Raw genomic sequence first — 26,511 nt, 5'->3', positions numbered from 1 at the left:
AGCCTTAGATCATTACATGACAATGAAAGAAATTCCCAAGAAGCTTGGAGAGGGAGGTGTATGTGGTTTCTGGAAAGGTATTGAAGTAGGTCTGTTCAAACTGTTATCAATTGATATGCTCTGATATGCCAGGAGGGGCTGGTAAAGAGAGATGAGCCTGAGCATACTGAAGACATGGGGGGGGGGGGTGAGGCGCAGTGAGGAGATGTGGCTAAAACAAGTGCAAGATTCACTGGGGTGGGGGGGGGAGAGAATGCAGGCACCTGATTCTGGACTTTGGAAGGTGGGTAAGAGGGAGGGAAGGGGCAGAAAGAGAGGGGTTAACTGCAGTTATGACGGGGGGGGGGGGATGTGTGTGCAGGAGGGGAAGAGGTGGGGGGGGGAAGAAAAGCATCACTTGCCTGCTCATGTAGTCAAGAAAGAGTGCGACCAAGCCTCTGTACGTCTACTCAGAAGTAAGCCCCATTATAGTCAATGGGGCTTACTCCTAGGTAAGTGTGGAGAGGATTGTGGTCCAGTGCCCTTGCTGGCAAAGCCAAAGCCAAAGCCTTGTGGGGGCAACGCAGTGGGGTCACTTTGGGGCATTGCAGGTAAGGAAAAGGGTCTCATAAGAACATAAGAACAGCCCCACTGGATCAGGCCATAGGCCCATCTAGTCCAGCTTCCTGTATCTCACAGCGGCCCACCAAATGCCCCAGGGAGCACACCAGATAACAAGAGACCTCATCCTGGTGCTCTCCCCTACATCTGGCATTCTGACTTAACCCATTCCTAAAATCAGGAGGTTGCGCATACACATCATGGCTTGTACCCCATAATGGATTTTTCCTCCAGAAACTCGTCCAATCCCCTTTTAAAGGCGTCTAGGCTAGACGCCAGCACCACATCCTGTGGCAAGGAGTTCCACAGACCGACCACGCGCTGAGTAAAGAAATATTTTCTTTTGTCTGTCCTAACCCGCCCAACACTCAATTTTAGTGGATGTCCCCTGGTTCTGGTATTATGTGAGAGTGTAAAGAGCATCTCCCTATCCACTCTGTCCGTCCCCTGCATAATTTTGTATGTCTCAATCATGTCCCCCCTCAGGCGTCTCTTTTCTAGGCTGAAGAGGCCCAAACGCCGTAGCCTTTCCTCATAAGGAAGGTGCCCCAGCCCCGTAATCATCTTAGTCGCTCTCTTTTGCACCTTTTCCATTTCCACTAAGTCTTTTTTGAGATGCGGCGACCAGAACTGGACACAATACTCCAGGTGTGGCCTTACCATCGATTTGTACAACGGCATTATAATACTAACCGTTTTGTTCTCAATACCCTTCCTAATGATCCCAAGCATAGAATTGGCCTTCTTCACTGCCGCCGCACATTGGGTCGACACTTTCATCGACCTGTCCACCACCACCCCAAGATCTCTCTCCTGATCTGTCACAGACAGCTCAGAACCCATCAGCCTATATCTAAAGTTTTGATTTTTTGCCCCAATGTGCATGACTTTACACTTACTGACATTGAAGCGCATCTGCCATTTTGCTGCCCATTCTGCCAGTCTGGAGAGATCCTTCTGGAGCTCCTCACAATCACTTCTGGTCTTTACCACTCGGAAAAGTTTGGTGTCGTCTGCAAACTTAGCCACTTCACTGCTCAACCCTGTCTCCAGGTCATTTATGAAGAGGTTGAAAAGCACCGGTCCCAGGACAGATCCTTGGGGCACACCGCTTTTCACCTCTCTCCATTGTGAAAATTGCCCATTGACACCCACTCTCTGCTTCCTGGCCTCCAACCAGTTCTCAATCCACGAGAGGACCTGTCCTCTAATTCCCTGATTATGGAGTTTTTTCAGTAGCCTTTGGTGAGGGACCGTGTCAAACGCCTTCTGAAAGTCCAGATATATAATGTCCACGGGTTCTCCCGCATCCACATGCCTGTTGACCTTTTCAAAGAATTCTATAAGGTTCGTGAGGCAAGACTTACCCTTACAGAAGCCATGCTGACTCTCCCTCAGCAAGGCCTGTTCGTCTATGTGTTTTGAGATCCTATCTTTGATGAGGCATTCCACCATCTTACCCGGTATGGATGTTAGGCTGACCGGCCTATAGTTTCCCGGGTCCCCCCTCTTTCCCTTTTTAAAAATAGGCGTGACATTTGCTATCCTCCAATCTTCTGGTACCGTGGCCGTTTTGAGGGACAAGTTGCATACCTTAGTCAAGAGATCTGCAACTTCATTCTTCAATTCCTTAATAACCCTTGGGTGGATGCCATCAGGGCCCGGTGACTTATTGATCTTTAATTTATCAATGAGGTCTGAAACATCTTCTCTTTTAACCTCTATCTGACTTAACTCCTCGGTTAGGAGGGGCCGTTCGGGCAGCGGTATCTGCCCGAGGTCTTCTGCCGTGAAGACAGATGCAAAGAACTCATTTAATTTCTCTGCCATCTCTAAGTCTCCTTTTATCTCCCCTTTCCCTCCCTCACCATCCAGAGGGCCAACCGCTTCTCTGGCGGGTTTCCTGCTTCTAACGTATTTGAAGAAGCTTTTATTATTCCCCTTAATGTTGCTGGCCATGCGTTCCTCATAGTCTCGCTTGGCCTCCCCTATCACCTTCTTACATTTCTTTTGCCACAGTTTATGTTCCTTTTTATTCTCTTCATTAGGGCAAGACTTCCATTTACGGAAGGAAGCTTCCTTGCCCTTCACAGCCTCTGTAACTTGGCTGGTTAGCCATGCGGGCACCCTCCTGGATTTAGTGGAACCCTTCTTTCTTTGCGGTATACACCTCTGCTGAGCCTCTATTACTGTTGTTTTAAGCAGCCTCCATGCACTCTGGAGAGACTGGACTCTTTTTACCCTCCCTTTCAACCTCCTTCTAACCAGCCTCCTCATTTGAGGGAAGTCCGCCCGTCGGAAGTCAAGGGTTTTTGTTAGAGATTTGCCTGGTATTCTTCCCCCAACGTGCACGTCAAAACGGATCGCAGCATGATCACTGTTCCCCAATGGCTCTTAAGGATCCTTTTTAGCCAGCTGCTTCTGGCTCAGTACCTGCTTCCCACATTCTGGCTCACTGCTTGCTCTCACTCCCTCCACGCTCTGGCTGCCTGGCTGGCTGTCCAATCAGCGCTTGGGGCAGGCACCAGCAAGTGCTTTGCGGACTGCCCCTTTTTCTCCGGCTTCCGTGCGAGGTGTCGAGCGGCCACTTTTCACGCATGCTACTGCTGCTGCTGCCTGACTCCTTGGACCTGCGACACACCTGAGGCAGCCTCGCGGCACACAGGGGTTGGAAATCGCTGGTCTAAAGCATCTATGTGGCTAAAGTGCTGGGCCAGGTTATGAAGACATGGATTCAAATCCCTACTTCATCAGAAAGTTCACCTTAGACCAGTCACTTTTTCTCACAGGGGATACAGACAGGAAAGAACCATGTAAGGCAGGGGTGCTCAATAGGTGGATCGCGATCTACCGGTAGATCGCAAGGCAAAATGAGTAGATCGCGGAGTGCCGACCCCCCCCTTCAGGTGCCTCTGGGAGGAAACGCCGGGAGTAAGGCCCATTGTACTCAATGGGGCTTACTCCCAGGTAAGTGTGGCTAGGATTGCAGCCTCACAGCCTAATCCTAGGCATGTCTAGTCAGGAGTAAGTCCTGTTATACTCAGTGGGGCTCAAGGTACACCAACATACATTGTACACATAAATGTTATATGTTATGATGGCGCGAACATTGTAAAAAAAACTCTGGTAGATCTCCGGGCCTTGCTGGGTTTCAAAGTAGCTCTCGAGCCAAAAAAGTGTGAGCACCCCTGATGTAAGGCATCCTGAGTTCAGTGGAGGAAGAGTTCAAAACTTTCACCATCTTTCCACTTAATCATATTTTTTGACAGTTTCATCATTACCTTGATAATTCCCTATCCTTTTCTGCACCTTTTCTGAGATGGAGCAGCCACACCTGGACACAACATTTGGTGCTGCTAGTCCATGTCTTCTTATAAAGTTGTATTAATACATTAATTCCTACAACTGCATTTGCCTTTGCCTCCGCACACTGAGTTTATGTTTTTAGTGCATGTTCCACAGAGGCCCCAAGAGGTCTTTCACTGGAGGTACAGCCGGTTTATGCTCCCTTGGCATATAAGTTAAATAAGGAATGTTTGCCATCATGTGTCACACTTTTGTTTGCCAAGGAGAAAATGCTGTTTATTGGTTTATACCTCCAGTGGCATTCCTGGAGAGGGGGCAGAACACTAAGTTTTTAAAAGAGTAGTGACGCCTGTGTAAAGCTCCCCTCCCCTCCCCTTGCCCTCAGAGCCAGTTGCAACTGCAAAAGCAAAGTCTCGTGAACAGGAGCAAGGTACTTGTGCCAGCTTGGGGGGGGGGGGGTGTTAGGATTGTTAAAAGCTCAACGTTTGCCAGGTAGGAAACACTATGTATTTGTATGTATATATAATGTTGTTATCATTACACATCTTTAGGTTCACTTACTCGTTCAAACCCTGCTTCAGAGGGGCAATGCTCAGTGCTGGTACTAGTCTGCTAGAAGACCAAATCCAACACTGAGCCCCCCATGATTCACCCATCCCATACAGCCCACTGGGCACTGCCATTGCCACCACTTCTGAGGATTTGGAAGTCAGCCTGCGTATGATGGGCTTGGGCCCTCAGCCAGTGCCCCACCAGACCAACCTCTGATGCCATCCCAATCAGAACTCCATGCCGGGACCATTCCTGTGAAAATGGCTCCATCTCAATCACCATGGCAGCACCCACCAAATATAAGCAATCCACATTATTATATAATTTGTGTACATGACTGTATAACTTGCTGTCCAAATGGTGAGTTGTTTTCAGATGTCACAGTCACAATGTGCAGTATTGCCACACAGAAGCACTTTCCTCATAGAGACCATGTTACCTGAATCTATTCTTTGACATGAGCTGAAGCCACACAGGGCTTTATTCCAAAAAGGAAACACACACACACACACACACACAGAGAGAGAGAGAGAGAGAGAGAGAGAGAGAGAGAGAGAGAGAGTAGCAAACACCCATAGCTGCCAATAAATTTAAGCTTAACTTTTATTAGAATTATCACCCTGTTAAAGAAATCTTAGTTGAGATATCATGCATCTGACAAAATGGACTGTAGTTCATAAAAGCATATGCTATGACACTGAAAGCTACGGTATACTGAATCAGACAGTTGGCTGTCCAGGTCATCACTGTCAATTGCAAGCTGCTTTCTAGGATTTCAGAGAGGAATCTTTCCCCTGCCATAAACTGGAGATGCCAGGGATTGGAGCAGGCAGGGAACTTAACCTTTTACAACTACAGACCCAATGCATTGCCCAGTATGTCACCAAACTGTCATCCTCACTAGTCCTAAGGAACCAGAATGACTTCAAAATATGTCAAAGCTTGGTTTTAGTGTACATACGGAACAGAAGGCCTCAATCTGTATTGATAATGGTGATTGTTAATAATCTAATCTAACAACAATTTTTTTTAATTGTTCAGAGGTCAAGTCCCATACCTCCATCATTTGGTTTCCATACTCCCAAAGGGTATGGATACCCCCAGTTAAGAATTCCTAACCTAGAGTCTTCTGCATGCTAAGCAGGTACTCCATAATAGAGTTACAGCTCTTTTCTGAAAGGCTTTTTTCCCTGCCCCACCTGAAGATGCCAAGGTCTGAACACAGGATCTTCCACATACAAAGCCTGTACTTTACCACAGGCTCTGGGCCCTCATCTCACTGCCCAGTCCTATCTGTGCAAAGTGCTGATGGATCTTGATATCTGCCAGCACATCATGTGAGCCGCCATCGCTGCAACCACTCCATCGCTGCAGTCTGTCACTGCCAGCATGGGGCCTACCATCATGGCTCTGCTACTGATGGCACAGCAGATGGTAGGCCCCATGCTGGCAGTGACAGACTGCAGCCTGGGCTGCAGGTGGCAGTGGGGGCAGACTGGGGTGGGGATCAGGCCAGGTCAGGAGCAGGTTGGGACAGATTTCAGCAGCAGCAGTGTCTGTGTGATCCTATGCCTTCCATCTCAGGCCCAACACCCCTTTGACCCAGCAGACTTACCACAGCAAAATAGCTGGCATAGAGCTGAGTGGGCCCATTTGGAACCAGGGTGTGGTGGAGGAGGTAAATAAAACATTTCTTTACTTACGTCACCTGGCAGCCCATAGCATGTCATGGATGCTGCGTTGGTGGCACTGCAAGCTGTGGGTTGGCAGAGGATAGGAGTAAGGCATTATTCCGGCTGCCTGCCTTCCAGCTACTTGCTTCTCCACTTAGACTGGATTCTCCCCAAGCTTCCATACTGCAAGGAGAGGGAAACTCAGGGATTTCCTGAGGCATAGTAGTTGTTAGCCCCCAATTCTTTGGCCAATGGAGACTAAAGGAATGTCAAGAACATAAGAACAGCTCCACTGGATCAGGCCACAGGCCCAACTAGTCCAGCTTCTTGTATCTCACAGCGGCCCACCAAATGCCCCAGGGAGCACACCAGATAACAAGAGACCTCATTCTGGTACCCTCCCTTGCATCTGGCATAGCCCATTTCTAAAATCAGGAGGTTTCGCATACACATCATGGCTTGTTACCCGTAATGGATTTTTCTCCACAAACTTGTCCAATCCCCTTTTAAAGGCATCCAGGCCAGATGCCATCACCACATCCTGTGGCAAGGTGTTCCACAGACCAACCACACGCTGAGTAAAGAAATATTTTCTTTTGTCTGTTCTAACTTTCCCAACACTCAATTTTAGTGGATGTCCCCTGGTTCTGGAGTTATGTGAGAGTGTAAAGAGCATCTCTCTATCCACTCTGTCCATCCCCTGCTTAAATTTGTATGCCTCAATCATGTCCCCCCTCAGGCGTCTCTTTTCTAGGTTGAAGAGGCCCAAACGCCTTAGCCTTTCCTCATAAGGAAGGTGCCCCAGCCCAGCAATCATCTTAGTTGTCCTCTTTTGCACCTTTTCCATTTCTACTATATCCTTTTTGAGATGCGGCGACCAGAACTGGACACAATACTCCAGGTGTGGTCTTACCATAGATTTGTACAACGGCATTATAATATTAGCCGTTTTGTTCTCAATACTTTTTCTAATGATCCCCAGCATAGAATTGGCCTTCTTTACTGCCGCTGCACACTGGGCCGACACTTTCATCGACCTGTCCACCACCACCCCAAGATCTCTCTCCTGATCTGTTGCAGACAGCTCAGAACCCATCAGCCTATATGTGAAGTTTTGATTTTTTTTTGCCCCAATGGGCATAACTTTACGCTTACTTACATTGAAACGCATCTGCCATTTTGCTGCCCATTCTGCCAGTTTGGAGAGATCCTTCTGGAGCTCCTCACAATCACGTCTGGTCTTCACCACTTAGAAAAGTTTGGTGCCGTCTACAAACTTTGCCACCTCACTGCTCACCCCTGTCCCCGGGTCATTTATGAAGCGGTTGAAAAGCACTGGTCCCAGGGACCGTATTGAATGCCTTCTGAAAGTCCAGATATATAATGTCCACAGGGTCTCCCGCATCCACATGCCTGTTGACCTTTTCAAAGAATTCTGAAAGGTTTGTGAGGCAAGACTTACCCTTACAGAAGCCAAGCTGATTCTCCCTCAGCAAGGCTTGTTCCTCTATGTGTTTTGAGATTCTATCTTTGATTAGGCATTCCACCATCTTACCCAGTATAGATGTTAGGCTAACCGGCCTATAGTTCCCTGGGTCCCCCCTCTTTCCCTTTTTAAAGATCGGCGTGACCTTCCAATGGCAGGTAGACTTAGCCTCCCCTGGGAATCTCAAGGCAGAGCAGCCAAGGGTGGTGCAGTGGGAGCAATCTGCCCTGGGTACCAGTGGTGCTAGGTATGGCACTGATTCACAGCAAGTGAAAAAGAAGGAATATCTCTTTTAAGATACCTGGGTCTTGTAGAATTTTAAAGACAAACTTATTTTAGTAAAAGCTTTCATGAAGTACAGCTCACATCTCAGATGGCAGCTGCCACCTGCAGTTTTTGTAAGTACTTCTCTTTAACCTAAAGAACATTTTTAGTTCATTACCTTATTTGTAAACAATAAAAAGATTTTAGCCCATTAATAATAGCACTTGGAATTTGTATAGCACTTTTTGAATACGCAAAGTGCTTTTGTTAATCTTATAACAACTCTGTAAGGTATTATTATCCCCCTATTGCAGTTGGGACTGAGAGGGAGAAGCCTGCCTAAGACCACATATTTGAGAGTTTAGGGAAGAAGTTAAGATTCATACAGGGAAGTCCTGAATCTCAACATAGTCCCGTTTGGTCAGTCTGGTACGCAAGTCTTCTGCTTAGTTGACTCAGGCTGCAATCCATACTTACCTGGGAGTAAATCTCAGTGAACTCAGTAGGTCTTACTCCTGAGCAGACATGCACAGGACTGCACTGCAAAGTCTACAACAGCAGTCTCTTCCAAAATCTGTTTGCTGTGTGATTTAAAGGTCGGCTGAAGGATCACAGATTAAGCCCTGTGCTACTGAAAAGTGCTACTGACCCACTACTGTGTCTTCAGTATGACTTCAGGCTTTCCCAGAGAAAACAAAAGATAAGGATCTAGAAGGAGGAAATCAAAAAGAAGCTGGAGTGCAGGGAGCCAACTGCATCTCTCAGTTTCAAGTGCCCTTCAGCAACAAGATTCAGCACTCTGCAGCAGACTATGCAAATGTTGGGCTGTCTTTCAGAGATTGCAGCTGGATAAGCAGCCTTCCCTCTCCTCTCCTTCACATCAGCCTGTCTCTCACTTTGCTTAGGGGCAACCTGGCAAATTGCTTTCAGCCTTTTAAAGATAAAGCTAGTCCATTCATATCTGCAGCTGGGAGAAACCCCCAGGAGAGCACTTTTTCTTTGTCTCTTCATTGCATTTAAAATTATAAGAAAGAAGAAAATCCTTCCTAATTCAACACATGATAACAATCTGCCAGGGTCTATATAATTAAAACCAATTACTATTTCAATAGGGAAGGGATGACAATTTTCTCTCGGAAGCATTTGTGTTGTCTCCCCTCTGTTACTCTAACAGAATTTAAGTCTTTTAATGAACATCTCCCAACACTGCATTAAATAGTCTTTTGTGGCCTAATAGTCTGTTTCCACAATTAAAACACATATTGCCTCAGTTAACGCTTTCTACATGCGCTGCCTCCGACGCATCCTCGGCATCACCTGGCAGGACAAAGTTCCAAACAACACAGGCCTGGAACGAGCTGGAATCCCTAGCATGTATGCACTGCTGAAACAGAGACTCCTGCATTGGCTCAGTCATGTCGTGAGAATGGATGATGGCCGGATCCCAAAGGATCTCCTCTATGGAGAACTCGTGCAAGGAAAGCACCCTACAGGTAGACCACAGCTGCGATACAAGGACATCTGCAAGAGGGATCTGAAGGCCTTAGGAGTGGACCTCAACAGGTGGGAAACCCTGGCCTCTGAGCGGCCCGCTTGGAGGCACGCTGTGCAGCATGGCCTCTCCCAGTTTGAAGAGACACTTGGTCAACAGACTGAGGCTAAGAGGCAAAGAAGGAAGGCCCATAGCCAGGGAGACAGACCAGGGACAGACTGCACTTGCTCCCAGTGTGGAAGGGATTGTCACTCCCGAATCGGCCTTTTCAGCCACACTAGACACTGTACCAGAACCACCATTCAGAGCATGATACCATAGTCTTTCGAGACTGGAGGTTGCCAACTACTATTGCCTCAGTTAATAATGAGCATCACTTTTGGAAATGCTTTGAATAGGTTGCTTGTTAGGGATACAAATACAGCGGATGAAAGACAATAATAAATACTTCAACATTTATGTATTATGGCTGCTTCCCTCCCCCAAATGCTTGCAAGGTCACAGCGTATACTTAAGATGTGTCATTAATGCACAGAAACTCCAACATTTACTTCCACCAGTTCAATATCATCGCCAATTTTCCTATGGGCTGCTCTATCCAATCTTAGGCCTGTGGGATGTGAAGAAGCAAAAACTAAAGCTTGAGTGCACAGTCGAAGCTTTAGTGCACTATTCTGTTGATTAGATAGCCAAGGGCAAGCCATGGTCCTAGAAACAACTTCCAGAGAAGGAGCTGCATGAGGCTGTTACAATAAAAACAACAGTAGTAGTTTCCAAACTGAGGGTCAGGACCCACCAGTGGGTCGTGATTCAATTTTTGGTGGGTCACGAAACTGACAAGCTGATAGCTGAGAAGGAAGATGAATCAAGTCCTATGGACTGCAAAATTTAGCCACAAGTGCGTGTCTATTTGCAAGTAGGTGAAATGTGCCCTGATCCACTGCAAAGGAGAATGGCAGGCCACCAGAACAGTCCAATCCAATCAACACAGAGCTCTACAAATGTTTCAGAAGGCAGTTTCCCCTCCCCCCAACCATGGTAAAAAAATAAAAACAGGCTTGAGTGCCTGGTAAAATGAAACTTTTTTTAGTCTAGTTTTTTAGTCCAGTCTTTTTAATTTAGTCTTTATTTTAAAAGCTAGGTGGGTTCCAATAGAATGTCATTTTAAAAAGTGGGTCCCTGTGCTAAAAAGCTTGGGAACTTTAAAGACTAACATTTATTTCAGCCAAAGCTTTCATGGACTACTTGATGGCCCTAATAGTCATACTAAGCCTGGGCAATGGAGAATCTCTGTACTGCCTGCCAGTGTTGGACTCTAGTTCGTGAAGCAGCTGAGGAGGCCTCCATGATGTGAGCAGACATAGGTAGCTCACCATGCTAGGTCCCTGTTTCTGAACATGAAGTTCCTGGTGTAAATCAGTGGGTCCTTGGCCATTTTACTCCTGTGTTTCCTAATTTCTGTTCAGTTCAAGCTCCAAAGGAGCTCAGTTATTGCACACTGCCAAAGGGGACAGACTATACAAGAAGGCTCAAGTAGGAGCCTCCTGGATCTTCTCTTAGTCAGCATTCTGCATATCACCTCATCATTCTATGATGAGGTTGAAGATACGACGAATGATGTTCCAGAGGATGCCAACTCCAGCCAGGTGTAAGAAAAAAAGGATCCTTGGTTTGAGAAAATGCACTGCAGTACTTCAGGCTTCACTATTTAGAACAATTTTACAGTCTAGATTACTTTAGAACCAAACCTCATTTTCAGACAAAAGAGGCTTAAACTCCAGAACCTTTGTGTAATGAGGGAGTGTGGTTTTTAAACCAAGTCATGGAATGCGGAATGAAAAATGAAATCATGGGTGGGTGAATTGGACCATTAGAAGAATACCCCACAAACCAAAGTAAGAGAATGCTTTTACCAAGCAAGAAGTTACAAGGAATTAAACAATGAGCTTTTGAGTCCCTACATAAATAGGGATGTTTAAACAAAGGAAGCAAAAAAAAAAAAAAAAGGCTGGTCCGCCATATTTTGAAAATATAAAATCTGGAAGTTTACTCAGTCCTGTCTCCAGCATTTACTTGAAACTCACAGGTTCCTTGTAAAGCAGAGATCAAGAAAAAATTGAGAAACAAGATGGTCTTTATTATTGTTATTACAAGTGATAAATTTTAGGTGTTGGTCTCAGCTGAACCCAAATTTGACATTTCACCCAATATTGGAGAGAGCTTTAAAAGTTTAAAGTCCCATCATCTGGTAGTAAAAGATCAGTCTCCTCAGTTCAAAAGTCTTTCTCCTGGGCAGCCAAGTGCAGCATTTTCTTTTGGAAAATGAAGAATCCTTTTAGCAAAAGTACTACCTTATCAAAAATGCATACAGATTGCACACTTCAAATAGAGAAGAAAAATTCCTCAGTGGCTATTCTCAAATATATTGATCAATACACATACAGGGTCAACCAAAGATGCAGTATTACAGGCCAATTTATTAGATGCTAAGTATTTTTTAATATCAGCTTTGCAAACCCATGGGGTGATACATCAAACACAGTAAAAGGTTTTACTGCCACATAATGCTATATTTCCCTCTTTGCTGTCTACAAAGGGCAACAAGATGAATAAATTATCCCGCCCTGGGAGATAAAATATCCATTTAAAGAACCTCTGGGTGGGAGTTTTATTATCGAAAGTATTATTTTCTCTGGAAAACATCCAGCTATCCTTGACATGGATCCAAAGTGTAACCTGACATCATGTCCTGATCGGTCAACCACTGCTCCTTTGAAGAGGATACCTTGTTTTTGCCATTAGAAGGAAAGCACTGAATTAGGGAGCAAGACTCTGATAAAACATTCTAGCTCTCAAGATAATCTTGTAGGTCTGTAGAGGTGGAGAATGAGAAGAGACAGCATGAAACAACTGCCCATTCAAAGACTGAAATTAGTGTTCAGTATTCTAATAAATCTACAAATAACATATGAGTAGAGTTTGATCACAGGGAAATCCCATATTGGTTTGTCTTAAATGTTTAGGCAAGGACATGATGAAATTTTTTGCAGATAGATATGCTAATGTTCACAGCACAAGTGAAAACCATCAGGGGATTCGACCTGTGATAATCCATTTAGCACTACCTGGAGTGAATGAGAACCCTGCATGTGTAGCAGCATGACCAGAAGGGAAATGTTACAATTGCTCCTAATTCAAGCAACATCTTGGGCTCTAAATTTGAACATCTCTTGCCTGGAGAATACTTCTTGCCACATTGTCCTATGTGGCTCAGGGCCTTGCATGGAAGCTTGCTAACTCTCCTACAAAGGATTTTGAAAACTTAAATCGGGAGTCCTTTATTGACCTTTATTATGTCTACTTTCTTGCCAAAGCTTCTCCACTTTTCATTACTAGCTTTGCAGAGTCCCATTTGTTCATTCCTCTCAGCAAGGGGATTTTGACCTCACCCTCATAACCACAGACACTTGAGATACTGTATATATTTGGGTAAGTGGAGAACCACAGTTTCCAGACTGGGATCACGGACAGGCAGGCTTCAAAGATCCTAATTATGGGTTCAGAGGCAATCTATAAACAGTAAGGTCCTCAGCTTATAAAATTCTGGAACACTTCCAAAATGAGAAGGGAACACAGCTTCAGTGCGGGGTGACCAGATACGCTGGAGGACACAGTGCCTATACCTTTAACCATTGTACAGAAGACGGAATTTTGGCAGGTACAGCTTTTTAAAGCCTTCCATGTTGAGCTGCACCTGCCAAAATTCCCTCTTCTGTACAATGGTTAAAGGTACAGGTACTCTGTCTTTCATTTATCTGGTTACCCTGCTTCTGTACCAAAAATAAAGTGATTTTGCCAGGTGTCAGCTTTAGGCAAGTTTCCCTTGCCTGTTTCTGTACAAATGAAGCTTACTGTCAAGTACAAAAAGCTGACAAGCTCATGTCTGCTACTGTTTTAATTGTCCTTTATGTATAGCATTTGAGATAGATTCTTCAAAGGTATGACCCTATGAACCTGCTCAGACACCTTGTTCTTAATCAGAGGCCCTTCCTCAAGTCCCACCAGCAGTGAGGTGTGTGGTGACAGGCTCTTTGGACGTGCCCATGTCCCAACTTTGTATTGCTGTTCCTGAGGATGAGCGGATGCACTGTTGTACTACTAGTCTGTTTTATATATTATATTTCTTGTTTTAATTTGTATTGGATGTCATCCTGGAAGTTTTCTCTGAAGGGCGGCTTGGTAATCTTTCTAAACAAATAAATGATGTCTGATATGTTTTTGTTTTTTTTTTAAATGTAACTAAAATTGTTTCACAGATGCCCCTCTCTTCAGCTCAGCTTTTGAAGACCATCTGGAGGAGTGCATGAAATTTTCGATAAAAAGATAAATGAGCTGATATTGAATTTCAAAAAGGTCTCACACACAGTCACAACTCCATGAACTCTCCATACTATCTTATCTTCAATCAGTTGCTGAATAGATTTGGTTACTTACTGACTACCATGCCTCTTCCAAAACCACCTACCAGCTGCCTCTCCCAAGGCTCAACACTGTTTATATGTGGCTTCATTTTTTTTTATAAGGAGCATACAATTTCATGTGCATTATACACAGAACCAGGACAATGGCATGAATTGCCCCAATGACATAGTATAGCCAAGTGGTTAGGGAACAGATAAGCCCTGGAGTAGCTGTTTTCTGGGTTCAAATGTCTACATTCTTATGTGAAAATTATTCTCCCTTAAAAGAGAAGCATCATAGTCACACCTATCTAACTTGGAATGGAAAACAATGTTGGCATGCCTTATTACTTCCAGTATATTTAATTGTACTTTACAAACAAGGCCAAAAGACCCAGCATTCAGTTAACAAATCTATCCATGGAGTAGCTTTCATTCTAATTCTACTACTGAAACTAGTAATCCCCCAAAACTATTCATTTCAACAGCTGCAAGTTGCTGAAAAACCTGTTTGTAAATGAGATGCAGGAAGGAAAATATAGGATGCCCAGTTGTGCCAGTATGTACCTCTCTCAGAACAGGCTCTTAAAACAAAACAAAAAAAACCCACCACACATGTGCACACAACACATTTAAAGTCATGTCTAGTTTGACCCTCAGTATGTAGCAAGCAGCACACAGAAAGAGAATCCCTCATAGTGCCAAAAGCAAAGTGGCAAGAAAAGGATACAACCAACCGCAGACTAGAGGTGAGAAGCTTACCTGCGAGTAAGTCTCATTGAAATGAATGGTGCTTACTTCTGAGTAGATATGCACTGGATTACACTGTAAGGCTTTCTGTCATTTACTATGCTAAAGGCCTACAGAGCTACTTTTCCAGAACTCGAAATATTTAAGTGATCAAAAGTGACACCTCATAAGAACATAAGAAGAGCCCAGCTAGATTAGGCGAAGGTTCATCTAGTCCAGCTTTCTGTATCTCACAGTGGCCCACCAGATGCCTCAGGGAGCGCACAATACAACAAGAGACCTCCTTTGAGGCTTAGGATTTCCACCCTTTCTCCTATCTATTGTTACTGGCCAAATACTTAGCCCCTAAATCAGCCATTTTCAACCACTGTGCCATGGCACACCGGTGTGCCGCGAGTGGTCCACAGGTGTGCCACCGGAATTTGGAGGAAGGTCATTTATTAGTAGGGCCAATGGGGGATGTGAACTCCCCACCAGCAGCATGGTGTGCCTTGTCAATTGTCAAAAACCTGATCGGGTGCCTTGACAATTTTAATGCCCTGTCAGTGTACTGTGAGATTAAAAATGTTGAAAATTGCTGCCCTAAATGGACACAGTGTTGGCAGACTGAACAGTTTTCGCTCTTCTAGGCATTTTCTGGGCTGATATAACAGTCTGTCAGTGAGGAATGCCAGGAGCTTTTGAGTGAATACACAAGCAACAGCAGCTATCATAAAGTATTGCATTCTCTTTCCTCTTTTTACTTCTCCAATTTCAGTTTGGAGCTACTATAAGACTGTGCAACCCTTCAGTACTTTTTTATGTGCCTTTCCTCCATCATTCTTTTATGAGCCCTGGTAAAATTACTGACCATCATACTGAAGTAGTGAATTTCATAGGTCAATTGTGCTCTGTGCAGCCAGCTAGCGTATATCAATATGACAAAAATGTATTTTAATAGGATACCAGACGTGATAGGCTGTTCCCTATGCTTGTTGGATCCCCACCAACACAACTTCTTACCAGTTCCCATTCTTCATGTTATTCCCAGTCCCTCTACTCCCTTCAAGTCTGTTCCAGACCTATATCTCGGCATAGTTAGGTGTTTCTATTACCATCTGATTTTCCTCTATTCAGTTTCCACTGTCCTCATGCTAATCCTTAGCCTCTTCCCTGATTCTTGTTAGGTCTATAGATCCTGCATATATAGGTCTATAGATCCTGCATATCCTCCCCACTATATAGGTCTATATAGACTTGTTAGGTCTATAGATCCTGCATATCCTCCCCACTATATAGGTCTATAGTGGGGAGGCAGTCAAGGGGGTCTCCTCAATGTAGGGGCATCTTACCCTGGGCCTGCATTGCAGCTAGCTCAGTGCTGGAAAGTTGGTTAGGATTGCGTCCTTAGTGCCATTATCTTAGTACTCAACCTCATTTGCAGCTGAAAGAGTTACAGCACAATCTCGTGCATATCTACCCACATGTAAGTCTCACGGACTTCACAGGTCTTTACTCCCAGGTAAGTGTATATAGGATTGCAGTGTAATAACACATGTTCCATCAATACAAGCCCAGGCTGCTGGCATAGCAGCCGCAGTGCTGGCATGTGGGCTGGGGCCACCAGTGCAAATCACTCACAGCCCCAGTCAAATGCCAGTGGAGTGCCTGGCCCCCAACCAGGGCAGGTAAGTCAGTGCAGGGGACATTCTGGGGCATTTCAGAGGAGGGCCGGGGTAGAGATCAGGGCCAGCCAAAGGAGTGCTGAGGGAGGGCTGGATCTTGGTGACAGCAGCATATCCTAGGCCCCCTTTTCAGCATCAACATGCGTCCTTGGGCTTGTTTGAACTTATGCTGGTGCAGTTTTGAATAGGCCCACTGAGACTGATGGCATGGCAGAGTAGATAAGTAAAAAATTATTTTACTTACCTCTCCACTGCCTCATGGTCCTGGCTGGCCCACAGCATGCAGCAGAGGCTGTGCTGGCATCTCTGCACACTATGAGCAGGCCGAGGATAGGATTTGGCTGTTAGTCCATTTTTCCACTATTTTAATTTATATCTTCAAAGTAGAAAATTATAGGTAGCCATATAATTTCATTGTCACACCCTCAACAAAGACATGCAATGTATCTATACTGCATTAGTTTTACTACGACCACCAAGTGCACAGCTTCTATACTGTGCTCAGGCCTTAGATACTAATACAGCGTGGCCTGCTCTTACCTTTGCTATGGCAAGATATGCTCCCAAAGCCTGCCTTATTTCTTTTGACTGCCTTGTGACAAGGCCTCATCCTAAAACCAACACACTTAATGTAGTTAATATGAAGATGAAAATCCTTCAGCATTTATTCTTAACCTTGCAACTGACCTCAAGATGCAATGCCCTAGAAGGGGGGCCTGGGAAAAAAGCAGTTCAGTCCCAAAAGCCCTTTAGGCCTGTGTCAAATAATGTGAAATCTCTGGGGACTTCCCTGCTCCAAAGAGTGGAAATTCTTCAAGGGGTGTCTTGCTGAATGAGGGAGTGCTTCTCCCCCCCTTTTTTGGAATAGAAAGGAAAAGAAAGTTCATGTAAGCTCCGAGACCCCAAGATTCACAAAGTTCAAAATGTTGGCTGTGACACTTTTAATTTTGGCTTACAGCAAAACAGAAATGTACGAGTGCATCCAATTGTTCTTGCCCTCACTAGAATGACTGAGGTCTGTGGTGGCCATAAAAGAGGCAGAAGCTGGAGTTGAGCAGGAAATAGCTGCCTGTCGCCTTTGATCATCTCCCTGACATATCTAGTTGGCAAACAAGTGTTAAGCTGTTGGACTTTAACTCAAAGATCAACAACCCACAAACCTCGAATCCAGATACATTTAGTTGTAAATACTGGTGGAACAGTAGTTCACATATATAAACATATCACCTTACATTTCTGCAGCTAGCCAATCATGGGGATCACTTGCAGAGATGCCTACTTGATGGAAAGGAGAATGACTTAAAATTGGTAATTAAAAATGTAACATTGAATCAGTTATATATAGGACATGAGGACCTCATATACTGTATACGTGGGACAGGAGGACAGGGGAAGGTTAAACTGGGAATGAGAAGGGTTAAACTTAGGACAAGGACAAGCTGGGAATGTGGGGGCCAACCTGGGGACTGGGGAGACTCTGCAGGTTCTAAAATCTTTGTCAGCTAAGCTGGCACCAGACGTCATTGACTAACTGAGCCACAGAGTTTATCTGAGGAGGTTAGAGTCTGCTATACCACAACCATTCTCCGTGAGATGAAACTAAATACTTGAAGAGTTGAAGTATTGGAGTTGAAGAAAATGAACTACTAAAAATAAAATAAAACCTAGGAAGTGATGAAATGCAAAGCAAGATGAACATTTCCCACTCCCCTTTGGCTTAAAACTGATGTGAGCATTCCCTTCAGGTACTAGTAAAATCTTGAGGAGGTAAAACTAGCAAAAACGAATCACTTCCCCTCAACTTTCCCATATAAAAAAGTAAGGGGTCGGAATCCAAACCTCAGTTTGGCTTGTGAACTTTGCTTTTGCAGGGTTCCCAGTCACATGGAAGGTGACGGTCCCTGTGCATGTACACACATGGATATTTACTTCAGTGTTCTGAAGTGCTTCAGCAGTGCTTCCCCCCACATGTTCAATCTACCAGAATGAGCATCTGAAAAGGGCCAGTAGCTATTGGAAAACATCTTAGTCAAAGTTTCTCAAATGTGTACCTCAGCATCTTACAGCCTAATCATGCTGAAATTCCCCGAGCCGATGTAGTGGGGCGAGCGCGGCCAGCGCGGTAACCCATGGGGGAATTTTGCAGTCGAGGTCTCCTCAAAGTAAGGGGACATTTGTCCCCTTGCCACGGGGAAAGCCCCAGCCACAGTAATGGGTCTTCTCAGACCTGCACCTGCTAAATCGCTGGTGCAAGCCCAAGTTGATCTGTGTTGATGGGTCTGGCCCCAAAAGGGGAATAGGATACGGTGGTGCAGCTGCTGCCTCCATTACTGCCCTGCCCTATTGCACCCCCCTCTGTTCCTGCCCTCCCCCCACCCTTCCACTGCTCGACGCAGAGCCTACCTGCTCCAGCATGTGCTGGGTCCTGCACTGGCACCTGCGGGATACAAACCTTCCTGCCAGCGCTACTAACTCCAACTCTGTCGTAACATGCTTTATGGCACATATGTAACAGTCTGTGCCAGTGAGGCGCAGTGGCACCATAAGATTGTGCCCTTAGTATCTATGAGTCTCCATTGTACCCCTGGTAATTAAAATGGGAACATGAAAGTTGGATTGTTCTTAGGGATTGTCTACCACATCAAAGCTGCTCTGGGTCACCACAATAAAGCTGATTTGTGCTGAGCAGTCACTACCTGATTCAGGGCACAATCCTAACCAGGTCTACTCAAAAGTAAGTCCTATTTTGTTCAATGGGGCTTACTCTCAGGAAAGTGTGGTTAGGATTGCAGCATGAGCCACTTTTCACTATGCCACTCTAGATTCTCTTTTCAGAGAGTGGCAAAACTACCATACAGTACAATAGCAATTGTTGCGGTATGCGAAAACACGTCTTATCTGAATAGTATGGCATTCTACATAAATGACTCACCATGTGATTACAGCTGCCATGGGGGAGCACTTTAAACTGACTTTCACATGGCAGTTGTATGCGGTGTAACAGCCCTGGCTTGTACAAATATTGGGCCAGAAATCCTGATTACTCATGCTGAAAGAAGCATTTCACTCTTTGGACATGCAATAGAATGATGACCATGCTGTTAGCAAACAAAAGGGCCCAATGAGATTATCCCTTTTCTATAGAATATGAAATATTCTATAGAAATATGTATGGAATATTTATCTGTTTTGCTTATGTGACTGGTTTAGAGGAAACAAATGTTTTGGCATGGACAATGCCATTGGCCACAGTAAAAGGGTCTCTTTATAGCCTTCTCCAATGATAAGTTTCGTAACTCTGTGTAGAGGAACCATAGCAAGTATTTACATTCCATCAAGATTCAAGGAACATGTAAACCTTTCTGGAGATTCTCTAATCTGACTGCTTATATGCTCTTAAACCTTAAAGACCCGGTAAAATGCTATTCAAGATAGAATTGTACCAGCAGTCTTTGGGCCTAACAATGCATTGCACATGAACACAGATACTTATCAAACATTAATGACATACTTCTTTTGTTGCAAAGTGGTGCAAAAGTAGATCAATTGGAGCAGAAGGGTTGCTTAACCCTTACGCTGCCTGCAGTTCTCCTTCAACTCTTCATCTATCCCGAGCTACATGTCTGCAAGACAATCATCCTTTTGGAACCCTGTAAAAAAGGAAGTGGTTTGGGAGGAAATGGAAGGGAAAAGCAGCGTACAGGTCAAAGGCTAAGTAGCCCCCACTTCTGCTTCTCCACTTCAAATTGCTTCCTTGCCCGCACAGCTTTGCAGTGAATGAGTTTCTTTACACACTGCACATGGCATAAGGGCCATTCACATATTAAATCTGTAACTGGGTACAATCATTTTTACCAAGGCACACTTGTTCACATGATCCATTCAATGTAGGTACAACCTGTGTACAGTGTAAATGGATTGCTGATCACTAAAAATAAATCCAGGTAGTATTCAGTATTGGCAACCTTCAGTCTCGAAAGACTATGGTATCGCGCTCTGAAAGGTGGTTCTGGCACAGCGTCTAGTGTGGCTGAAAAGGCCAATCCGGGAGTGACAATCCCTTCCACACCGGGAGCAAGTGCAGTCTGTCCCTGGTCTGTCTCCCTGGCTATGGGCCTTCCTTCTTTGCCTCTTAGCCTCAGACTGTTGGCAAAGTGTCTCTTCAAACTGGGAAAGGCCATTCTGCACAGCCTGCCTCCAAGCGGGCCGCTCAGAGGCCAGGGTTTCCCACTTGTTGAGGTCCATCCCTAAGGCCTTCAGATCCCTCTTGCAGATGTCCTTATATCGCAGCTGTGGTCTACCTGTAGGGCGCTTTCCTTGCACGAGTTCTCCATAGAGGAGATCCTTTGGGATCCGGCCATCATCCATTCTCACGACATGACCAAGCCAACGCAGGCGTCTCTGTTTCAGCAGTGAATACATGCTAGGGATTCCAGCACGTTCCAGGACTGTGTTGTTTGGAACTTTGTCCTGCCAGGTGATGCCGAGGATGCGTCGGAGGCAGCGCATGTGGAAAGCGCTCAGTTTCCTCTCCTGTTGTGGGCGAAGAGTCCATGACTCGCTGCAGTACAGAAGTGTACTCAGGACGCAAGCTCTGTAGACCTGGATCTTGGTATGTTCCGTCAGCTTCTTGTTGGACCAGACTCTCTTTGTGAGTCTGGAAAACGTGGTAGCTGCTTTACCGATGCGCCTGTTTAGCTCGGCATCGAGAGAATGAGTGTCGGAGATCGTTGAGCCAAGGTACACAAAGTCATGGACAACCTCCAGTTCATGCTCAGAGATTGTAATGCAGGGAGGTGAGTCCACATCCTGAACCATGACCTGTGTTTTCTTCAGGCTGATTGTCAGTCCAAAATCTTGGCAGGCCTTGCTAAAACGATCCATGAGCTGCTGGAGATCTTTGGCAGAGTGGGTAGTGACAGCTGCATCGTCGGCAAAGAGGAAGTCACGCAGACATTTCAGCTGGACTTTGGATTTTGCTCTCAGTCTGGAGAGGTTGAAGAGCTTTCCGTCTGATCTGGTCCGGAGATAGATGCCTTCTGTTGCAGTTCCAAAGGCCTGCTTCAGCAGGACAGCGAAGAAAATCCCAAACAAGGTTGGTGCAAGAACACAGCCCTGCTTCACTCCGCTTCGGATGTCAAAAGGGTCTGATGTGGAGCCATCGAAGACAACAGTGCCCTTCATGTCCTTGTGGAAGGATCTGATGATGCTGAGGAGCCTGGGTGGACATCCAATCTTGGGGAGAATCTTGAAGAGGCCGTCTCTGCTGACCAGGTCGAAAGCCTTTGTGAGATCTATGAAGGCTATAAAGAGTGGCTGTCGTTGTTCCCTGCATTTCTCCTGCAGTTGTCTAAGGGAGAATACCATATCAGTGGTGGACCTGTTGGCTCGGAATCCACACTGCGATTCTGGATAGACGCTCTCTGCAAGTACCTGGAGCCTCTTAAGTACAACTCGGGCAAACAGCTTTCCTACAACGCTAAGGAGAGAGATGCCGCGGTAGTTGTTGCAGTCACCCCTGTCACCTTTGTTCTTGTACAGCGTGATGATGTTTGCATCCCTCATGTCTTGAGGTACTCCACCTTCTCTCCAGCAGAGACAGAGGATTTCATGCAGCTCAGTGACGATGATCTCTTTGCAGCATTTTAGGACTTCAGCAGGGATGCTGTCTTTTCCAGGTGCCTTGCCAAAGGCAAGGGAGTCCAGGGCCACGTGAAGTTCTTCTAGGGTTGGTTCACTGTCAAGCTCTTCCATCACAGGCAGGCACTCAATGTTGTTCAGTGCTTCTTCGGTGACTACATTTTCTCTGGAATATAGCTCAGAGTAGTGCTGCACCCAGCGTTCCATCTGCTGCGCCCGATCCTGGATGACCTCGCCTGTGGCAGACTTCAGAGGGGCAATTTTCTTCTGTGTTGGACCTAGGGCCTGCTTGATACCATCGTACATCCCCTTGATGTTGCCCGTGTCAGCTGCTATCTGTATCTCGGAACAGAGCTGGAGCCAGTAGTCGTTAGCACATCTCCTGGCAGTCTGTTGGACTTTGCTGCGAGCAGTTCGGAGGACCTGCAGGTTGCGCTCACTGGGACAGACCTTGTATGCTGCTTGAGCTCTCCTCTTTTCCTCAATGACTGGTGTCAACTCCTCAGAGTGGGCTTCAAACCAGTCTGCCGCCTTGTTGGTCTTCTTGCCGAATATGGACAAGGCGGTGTTGTAAACGGTATTCTTGAAATGTTCCCATCTGTTGGATGCGTTTGCGTCGGCCGGGCCTGGAAGAGATTCCTCAAGCGCTTGTGCAAATTCCTCCACTTTTCTCTGATCCCGGGTCTTGCTGGTATCAATGCGAGGTCTTCCTTCCTTTTTCGTGTGATACAGTCGCTTTGTTTGCAGTTTCACTCTGCTGCACACCAGGGAGTGGTCAGTGTCGCAGGCAGCACCATGATAACTGCGTGTGATCTTGATGCTGGGAAGGCTGGAGCGTCTGGTGAGGATCAGGTCGAGCTGGTGCCAGTGCTTTGATCTTGGATGTCTCCAAGAGACTCTATGTTGGGGCTTTGTGTTGAAGAACGTGTTGCTGACACAGAGACCGTGATGACAGCAAAACTCTAGCAGGCGTTGGCCATTTTCGTTCATCCTCCCAGTGCCAAACTGACCTAAGCAAGTGGGCCATGAACTGTTATCAGCACCAACTCTAGCATTGAAATCGCCGAGGATGAACAATGGCTCTTTTACAGGGATTTTCTTGACAGTGGTGGCCAGGTCATCATAGAATTTGTCTTTGGCTTCTGCTGGAGACGACAGAGTCGGTGCATAAGCACTGATGAGAGTGATAGGTCCTGCTGATGACTGGAGCTGCAGGGACAAAATTCTTTCACTTCCCACAGTAGGTGGGATGATGGATTTCAGCAGGGTATTTCTGACCGCAAAGCCAACGCCATGTTCCCTGGTTTCGTTTGGTGGTTTTCCCTGCCAGAAAAATGAGAAATTTCTCTCCTTGACAGATCCGGAATCTGGCAGCCTAGTCTCTTGAAGGGCGACGATGTCCATCTGCAGTCTGCTCAGCTCCATGTCGATGACAGCTGTTTTGCGTGCGTCGTCTATTTCTTGCAGGTCATCAGAGAAGCCAGGTGTCATTGTCCTAACGTTCCAGGTGCCCAGCTTTAGGGCAGTAGTTTTCTGTTTTCTGTTGCATGGTGCAGAGTTGTCGATCCGCTTGTCGGTTTTCACCCTAAACCCCACGCACCCCATGAGGTTAACGGACCGTGGCGAGGCAACACCTTACTGGCTGGGGACTGCCCAGCTTAAGGCGGGCGGTAGCTGCCCAATGAGATGCAATGATCTCTCCCACCGTCGGAAGCAGCCCCTGGCGTCATGCTCTACGCCAATCGAGCAAAGACTTATAACCGGTAAACTGCTGCTTCCCGTGTTGTGCCGACGCCGTATGGCGAAGTACATATCCAGGTACAGTCATGGAAACCTAGACATATCCAGGTACAGTCATGGAAACCTAGAAATGTGTACAGATAGTTGTACCCTCAATATAGATATTCTGTATCTGGGTAGAGCATAATGTGTGAGCATCCCTATATACTAACTTAGGGATATTTACATATCATTTAAATATAGTTAGAGGATTTAGGGCACAATCCTAACCAGGTCTACTCAGAAGTAAGTCCTATTTTGTTCAATGGGGCTTATGTTTGGGCTGATTTATGGCATGATCCTAAGCTTCACTAACAGCTAGGGCAGCAGCCTAGGCTGTCGCAAAAGCGCTGTAAAGCACACCTGTGAATTGTACAAACTCCACTGTATGTTTTCTATCACGAAGTATGGAAAACACACACACACACATTTGCCAAGTTATAAACCAAATGCAATCTATAATCTAGGCACACCAAAAGAAGTGGCACAGTAACATCTGCTATGCCTGTGTGAACTTTGTCTAGTCAATCAGAAAAAACAAAACAAGGTGAAAGCCCATCCCAACACATCACTGACTTCACAAATATCATTGACAAGGAAAAGAGCCACTATAGTTCAGGAACAAAGCCAAAGGCTGTATCTGGCAACCATACTGAACATGAATTTCCCAGCTAATTAACTCCTTGGAGGAGTGACATTAACACAACAATCCACCACTGAATATCCATCCTAGATTTTCACATCAAAAGGGAAACTGACAATCAAATCCTGGTTTTTCCTTTATTTTAATAAACTTGGGGAAGCACAGTCCTCCACAATGAAGGAACAGGGGAAGGGTCATAGATCCGTAGCAGCACACATGATTCACATGCAAAAGATCCCAGGTGCAGTTTCTGACAACTCTAGCTAAAAGAGTCTCCTGTATTGAGAATGAACTCTGCCTTAAAGTCACTGCCAAAACAGAATATTCAATACTGGACCAGACTGAAAAATTATCTTCCCTTTTATAACGACTGTGGCTGCATCTGCCAACACTATACCACCTATATCACCTACCCAGCACACTTTTAAGTGATTGTAACTTATAATTTATAAAAACGTGCCCTTGGAATAAAAACACCTCACAGGACTTTCTGCACTTTTTCTTCTTGGGGATAAAACAAAACCTGTGAAAAAATATAAAAGTCTAAGAACACCTCTAGCCATGGCTTTAGGGTTGATTGATCATGTTTCCAATTCATTTAAAAGGAATTTCTTACAACATGGCTCAGAACGGCACCATTATTTGCACTTCCAAAGACGGAGAGGCTACAACCCTATGCACACTGGCCTAGCAGTGAGCCCCATCGCACACGATGGTATTTGCCTCTGAGTATACAAGCATGCAATATGCCACTTGGTGCATGTACCATCTTTTGACTCTTGCAGAGATGGCCCTCCCTGCGCACATATGATCCTGCTTTTACTGTATGTGACCATTGGTCCATCTAGCTCAGTATTATCTACAATTCTACATTAATTGGCAATGGTTCTCCAGGATTTCAGGCTGGAGCTTTTCCCACCCCTACCTGGGGATTGCTTTTCCTACCCCTGGGGATTGCCAGTGATTCAACCTTGAACTCTGTGCATGTAATGTGCTCTCTTATTAAGCTATGGCCCCTCTCAGTCCAGATTTCCTTCTCTATCTCTCAAAACCTTGCAGAAAGAAAAAGCAATGGAAAGAAATCAGATGTTTTAGTATCTTCAATCAACTGGATCGCATTCCCAAGAACAGAAACATACAGGCTTTGCTTACACATCTCTGCTACAGCACAAGCCAAACAGATCCATGTTGTTGCATGGCTCTGAAAGTGGCAGGAAGCCGTTCCCATATAGCAACCTAAGCTCCCTGCTGCACTGCCTCTGATTACTAGGACTGATTTGGACTTGGCAAGAGCATCCCTGCGGTCTTCCCAACACAGAAACACACATCAACTGCAGAAGTCAGCAAACATGCTTGAAATACACCAATGAAATCTCTTTTAGAAACTCTGTGAAACAGAACAGTTATCAGATTGAATTAAGTGACTTGCCTAAATCAAGTTTATAACAGAAGGCATGAACAAGCAAAAATCTGTTTGTTGTTCACTTGAAACTGCAGCTATATAAAAAGGCAGTTGACCTACATGGCATGTGGAGAAATCGGCTCAATTGTGCCAGAGGATCTTGTTACTAAAACCTTCCCTCTGGCTCTTTCCTCTCTGATTCATGCTCCTCCCTGCAAGTACATCTGTGACAAACTTCCTAGTAACAGACAGCAGAATGCCAGATGAAATGGAAGGTGATACCTTAAGGATGGGCACTTTGTGTGACAACAGCACAGAAGGATCTGGGTTTCTGTGTCAAATGGGCTGCCACAGGATTCCATTTTAGGCTTCTGCAGTTCACTGGATGCTAGTCATTCAAATTAAGAACATCATCTAGGGAACCTGTTCCAGTTGCTGAAATACTAGCATTTTACATCGTCTCTTAGAGCCAAACTAGATGTGACAGAAGCATTTGTGTTTCAAAAAGAACCTGCCTAATTACACTGAATAAGAAGTAGTTAAGGGTCATTTAGCAAAAGGAGCACAAGGGGGAAGTGTGCAGAATTCTTCCTCTGCTTCCTGTTCACCTTCCCACTGCCTGCCCCTTTTCCTCAACCATGAGAGCGATGTTCCCTTTAAAAGGCTCCTTGTTCCATTTGACTATGGGAGCAATCCTGAAAGTACCCTAGGCTGACGCAAGTCTCTTGCGCTGGCTGAAGAGTGTCACAAAACTGGGACAGCTGCTGCCACTCACCACTTGCAGTGGCATCCCAACTGGG

The 26,511-nt window shown here is 45.5% G+C and overlaps 1 protein-coding gene across 6 annotated transcripts in view; it reads right to left on the bottom strand.

Moving 5' to 3' along the window:
* Positions 1–26,511, bottom strand: part of SH3PXD2A (SH3 and PX domains 2A) — a 310,946-nt gene that overhangs the window by 256,248 nt on the left and 28,187 nt on the right. The window lies entirely within an intron of this gene.

The sequence above is a fragment of the Tiliqua scincoides genome, chromosome 3 (genome assembly GCF_035046505.1).
Source record: "Tiliqua scincoides isolate rTilSci1 chromosome 3, rTilSci1.hap2, whole genome shotgun sequence".
Lineage (NCBI taxonomy): Eukaryota > Metazoa > Chordata > Lepidosauria > Squamata > Scincidae > Tiliqua > Tiliqua scincoides.
Note: the sequence above shows the minus strand (reverse complement) of the source record. Positions and strands in the feature narration are given on the sequence as shown.